At 33.5% G+C, this 5904-nt stretch overlaps 1 pseudogene; it reads right to left on the bottom strand.

Moving 5' to 3' along the window:
• Window positions 1-786: 786 nt before the first annotated feature.
• Window positions 787-2257, bottom strand: LOC145131934 (uncharacterized; annotated as a pseudogene).
• Between the last annotated feature and the right edge of the window lie 3647 nt (window positions 2258-5904).

Raw genomic sequence — 5904 nt, 5'->3', positions numbered from 1 at the left:
TCTATATAGGTACCAATTTTGTAATTTGTTTTATTCAACAGGGACCAATTCTATATTTTTTCAGTAACAGGGAACAATTCTTTAATTATTTTTTTTGTATTAAAGCTCATTCTAAAAAAAAAAGTTGTAGCAATGAGCAATTGTAGTTTGAATAGATAATCAAAATATGTGGTTACTAGTTAGGGAGGAGGGAGTCATTCCCTCCCAACCCACTCAACTCACTGCCACATCAGTTTTTCTATTTTCTCTTTCTTCTATCTTTCCCAACCCACAACATATGGAAACCTTATCTTTTCCAACTCACTTTCCATATCATTCTTTTCTATTTAATTAAATTAGAAAATATAAATTAAAATAAAACATAATATTTTTTCATTTTTTTTTTTTGCTAATTTAAAACAAAAAAAATCTGAAATAATATTAAAAATAACATTTAATATTCTTTTTTATTTAATTAAATTAGAAAATATAAATTAAAATAAAACATAACATTTTTTTGATTTTTTTTTTTGCTAATTTTAAAAAAAATCTAAAATAGTATTAAAAATTACATTTAATTAAAAAATCACACTATAAATAAAAAATACACGATAATTATAAAACACGATAATTAAAAAAAATACACTTAAAAAAAGACAACATAATTTAAATCCTAAAACGACAATTGAAATTAACTAGTTATTATCTAGAGTTGAAATGTAGACATGTTCAATGTGATCAGTAAGATCGGATCGAAGTTGGTGGTGGGTTTCAGCATTGCACAATTCATGTATTATTTCTTGGTCATCAACTTCGTCGGCAGGGGGGGTCGGGCTGATACACAGGAGATATCGCAGCACCCTCATCTTTCAATATCATATTGTGTAGTATAATACAAGCGTACATTATATTTTTTGTTTTCTTCACCGTCATAGCTCATGCACGCATTTTTAATATGTCCCAACATCCTTTAAGGACCCCAAAAGCACGTTCTATGTCTTTTCTTGCTGATTCTTGTGCCGCCTTGAACCGTATCTTTTTGTCGGTTACTGGATATGGATATGCCTTCACAAATACAGCCTATGATGGATATATTCCATCCGCAATATAGTAACCATGTTTGTAGTGTTCACCATTCAGATAAAATGAACAATCGGGTCCTGTTCCATGATATTTCTCATCAAACAATGGTGATTGGTAGAGGACGTTTAAATCATTGTTAGAACCGGCTACACCAAAGAATGCATACCAAAACCATAAATCTTGTGACGTCACCGCTTCTAGTATCATTGATGGATACTGATGGTCACCCCTCATGTATTGGCCTCTCAATTCCGTTGGACAATTCCTCCAATTCCAATGTGTGCAGTCAATGCTACCAAACATTCCAGGGAATCTATGACTAGCTTCATGTGCTTCATACAAAAGCTGAATGTCAGTGGATGTTGGACGACGTAAATATTCAGCCTTATACATTTGGACAACACCGTAGCAAAAGTTTTCAAGAGCTTCACGAGAAGTTCTTTCTGACATATTCAGATACTCATCTAACGAGTCTGGGTTATAACCCTTTGTTAATTGACGTATTGTTGATGTGCATTTTTATTTTTGTAGCGCACTGAAACTTATTTGATTTGTTGCATCCCATGTTGTTTGAAAATAAGGATAATTCGTCTCCAGGTCACCAACAAGTCGCATAAACAAACCTTTGCTCATACGAAACCTTCTGTGGAATTACGTGTGACCATAGGTTGAATCATCTGCAAAATAATGTTGGATCAACAGTCGTTCAGCCTGTAAACAATCTTTGTGGATTGTGTTTCTCCTTTGAATGTTGCTTGAACTAGCATTATTCTGAAGAAGCAGTTGTGTAGTACAAGACAATACATGTAACAAATTATTGTTGATAAGGTCATCCTCAGATCATGAACTATCATCGTTAAATTCCATTACTATTTTTCGAACGTTTGGATTCATTTTGAAAAGAGAGAAAATGAAACAAACATACATATAAATAGATAATGAAACAAGCATAACTATATATAGATAATGAAACAAGGCTACATATAGAGAATCTTAATAAAAATAAAAATAAAAATAAAAATAAAAAACATAATAATAAAGAGAAAGATTCTCCAATCAAATGATGTCGACATTTTGAACTTCATGGGTTCTCCAACTTCCAACCATACTTAGTTGCAATTTGTCGTTTAATTTCAAGCACCGTGCGCAAAATACCTCCAGTCAAATGATCATGCGGCCGGAGAAAATACTCCATATCTTGGTTCTCTATCTCCCGATCCAACAATTGAGCTTTTCATTCTTCATTAGCTTCAAGAATGTGCAATTTTTGTTTTCGGTACTGTTGTCTCTATTCCGCCTCTGTTTCGGTTGCAGTCTTGATGCCGACAATTTGTTTGACGATATCAAACATTTCATTTTCTGTTGATGACGTTGATGTCGCTTTCTTTCCTTTTCTTTTTCTCTGAGGCGGTGAGTCTTCAACACTAAATGATTGTTGTTGTTGGGGGGAGAATCCAGGAGGATATTATGGATCAGATGATGATGTGTAGGCGTTGGATGAAGATGTTTTGGTTCGTTTTGAGGAAGGAGGTGGGGAGTCTTCACCTGCTTTTGTAACAAATGCCCATTTCGCGTTGTCTTTCAACCACTCCCAAGCTTGTTGATGAGGAAAACCTTTCTGGTTAATAGTCCTCCGATACTCGTTTAGTGAATATTGTAAAACATCAGCCTCAGATCTTCCGCTGGCCACAATGTTCATCTTACGGTTATAGATGTCGTTGAAAGCATTACATTTCTTTTGGAGGTCTTTCCATTTTGAGTTTACGTGGTGTCGTGACTGATCCGAACCTCCCATTTGAACATTAAAATGCTCTAGAACACTCTCCATAAATGCATCGAACCTTTGTTGATTTCCGCGTTGTTTGTCTTTAGAAATATTGACATATGCCCTAGCCAAAGCCAACTCTTTGCGTTCCACCCAGTTCTTTCGCTTCTGGCGGTGTGTATAGTTGCGTTTTTTCTCAGCAACGGGTTGCAACTCCTCACTGGTTTCTTCTTCGTTTCTTTCGGGAGTCGGGTCGTCACTAGAACTGTCAGATTCTTCATTCTGAGCATCACGGAACTGGAAATTCTCGGGTTGAGAAGATTGGAATTCGGTTTCTGGAACCCTTTGAGAAAACTGATTCCATGGATTATAACTCTGATTTTCCTCTGGAAGCCTAAATGTGTTGTAAGATTATTGCACCGGGAAATATTGGTATTGGTAGTTTTGGTATTGTTGATAGTTTGGATTTTGAAAATCTTGAGAAAAAAATGGAATATCTTGACTTGAACCGGCTTGTGTGAATTTACGTTTTTGGCTAGAATCGGTTTGTTTAGCTTTTCCTCGGGAATCCATTGAATGTAACTAAAGGAATCGAAGGAAATATAAATTTTTCTAGAGTAAAAACACTACAAATGAATGAAATATGTATTATATATTTATATACTTCTAAAACAAAATAAATAAATATATAAATAAAAAGAATCTGTGAATATAGTCAAATTGAAAGTGAATATAGTCAAAGTGATAGTGACATTTAATTGAATTGAAGTTAATGGTGCAGGGAATCTCTTTTGCTTCTGAAAAGTTTTTCACATTCATTCACAAAAAACAAAATAATAGTCTTTCATATATTAACAGGTTCACCAACCCAATTTAACACTTTGAAACCACCAAACCTGCGTGCTTGCTCTAAAAGGTAAATGACTAAACTACCCTCACGGAAAAATGTCTGGAAAAAATTGATTTGATTACCTATACAAAAATTAGAGACCGAAAGAAGTGACTTCTCTCCAACCTTCTTATTTCTAGCATGTAAAAGTAAAACCAACATTTCTTCAATTTGTACAACCATGTGTAAATTGTAATAGCAAAAACCTAAAGCACAATAATTAATTTAGATGTATTAAAAGCATAACAAGTGTGAAGATAACCTTTGCAACATTGGTCAAAATATTCACGGTAATGTACGTGAAGTTAAAATTCAGTCAATTTTCTTATCATAAAACTTGCCACATATTGTATAATTGATCACAACTCGATCTAATAACCAAACTTTTTCTGACTCGTTAATTTGTCACATCAATTAAGTTGGACAAAAACTGTATAGATGTTCACCACTAGAAACAACCAGAAGTTACCCATTTTGTGTAGGATCTGATAAGGGCATAAGGCTATGATTAACACAATGCTCAATGTCCATACATGTTAGTTAACCTTATTATACACTATCATTAAAAGTTGAAAGTTTTGCATATCGTGAATAGCTCATATGTTAATTTTATGAAGACAAAATAATCAAAAAAAATTCAAAGATCCAAAATCAATCACCTGAAACAAACGATTGCCGTAATATTTATGCTAATGTGTGTTACATATATACACCAAAATCGGTTGTGAACTAAAGATTTGAATTTTAACCCAAATTAACTTGGCCAGAGCAATCACTGTGCCCATATCATTCATGTTGTGGGTAACCCCACCCTACGTCATAATTTTCAAATGTAATAAGATTAAATCGATTTTCTACAAGGAATATAAGATCAATTTGCAACAATTTAGTACTAAAGATTTGAATTTTACCCAAATTGATTTGGCGAGAGCACTATGCCAATATCGTTCAACAACTTCAAATACTTCTTCCTCTAATAACGGATTCCCAAGAACAATATTCCTCTCTTCTTCTACCTTGGGTAGTGTTGGGTGTTGATACGAGATAAAAGTTTGTTTTTCACAAAAACCGGCAACAAAAGACTTTGAAAATAACAAGTTTATTTTTATTTCATAAAAAAACCGAATCATCATGGATCCATTTATAGAGGTTAGAATGAAATAAAACCAACCATATGGTGTTTTAGAGATAACCTTTGAAGCCTTTGAACCCACTTGGTTTTGGGATGCTGATGAAGATAACAGAAGATCAAAGTGTATGATCTTCTCTACAAGTATCAAACATCAAGAGTAAGGCACTTGGAATGCTAGTTCCTTCTTGTATTCTTGAGTGTCTAAAGCCTTCAAGTGCTTAATTCAATTAAGCACTAAAGGGAACAACTCAAGAGGTCTTCTAAACACCAAACTAACTCCAAAAGAGAGAGAGAGGAAGAAGAAAAGAAGAACCCACGGTTCTAGAGAGAAAAGAGAGGAAGAAGAAGAGCTTCACTCTTGCAAAAAATGCAAGCCTCATGCATATCTTATATAGCCCATGAAAATTAAGGCCAAACAATTAAAATAATCTAAAGTAATGGTAGCCCTTAGAAGCATGAGAGACAAAATGTGGAAGGTTGAAAAAGCAACCTCCCACACCATCATTATGTTTTGGCCATGCCTCTTTAAAAAAGAAAGATTCTTTATTTTTTATAAACTCCAAGTTTATAAAATATAAACTTTGTCTTTAGGTAAAAGACAAAAGAATTCAATTAGTCCAAAATGTTGTGCATGACTTATTAATTCATACCATATGAAATAATAACTAGAAATACTCTCTTATAATTATTATTTTCACAAAAACAATAATTATTCCCTAATTAAAATACAAGAATTGATGTTATTTATTAATAATCATATTAATAATAAATATACAAAATGTGTCAACTTGATAAAGATGTGACCCTATAGGATCATATATTATTAGCAATATCACTCCATAATGATTCTTGGGCATATAGATCCAACAGGTAGGGGTGGCTTAACCTGGGGCTCTAAGCGAACCAAGAATATGGCCCTTTGCTTACCTATACTTAACGTTATAAACTCTTCTTTTATTCTGGATTGAGACTGGAAAATTGTGACAACCCGAAATTTTACTCCGTCAATGTAACCCGTTTCCGTTAATAAAAGTTGGTTCCATTAAAATTTTCCGT

Source organism: Lactuca virosa, chromosome 8 (genome assembly GCF_052849685.1).
Source record: "Lactuca virosa cultivar CGN04683 chromosome 8, Lactuca_virosa_CGN04683_v6, whole genome shotgun sequence".
Classification (NCBI taxonomy): domain Eukaryota; kingdom Viridiplantae; phylum Streptophyta; class Magnoliopsida; order Asterales; family Asteraceae; genus Lactuca; species Lactuca virosa.
The sequence above is the reverse complement of the archived record's forward strand: the minus strand, read 5'-3'. Positions and strand labels throughout refer to the sequence as shown.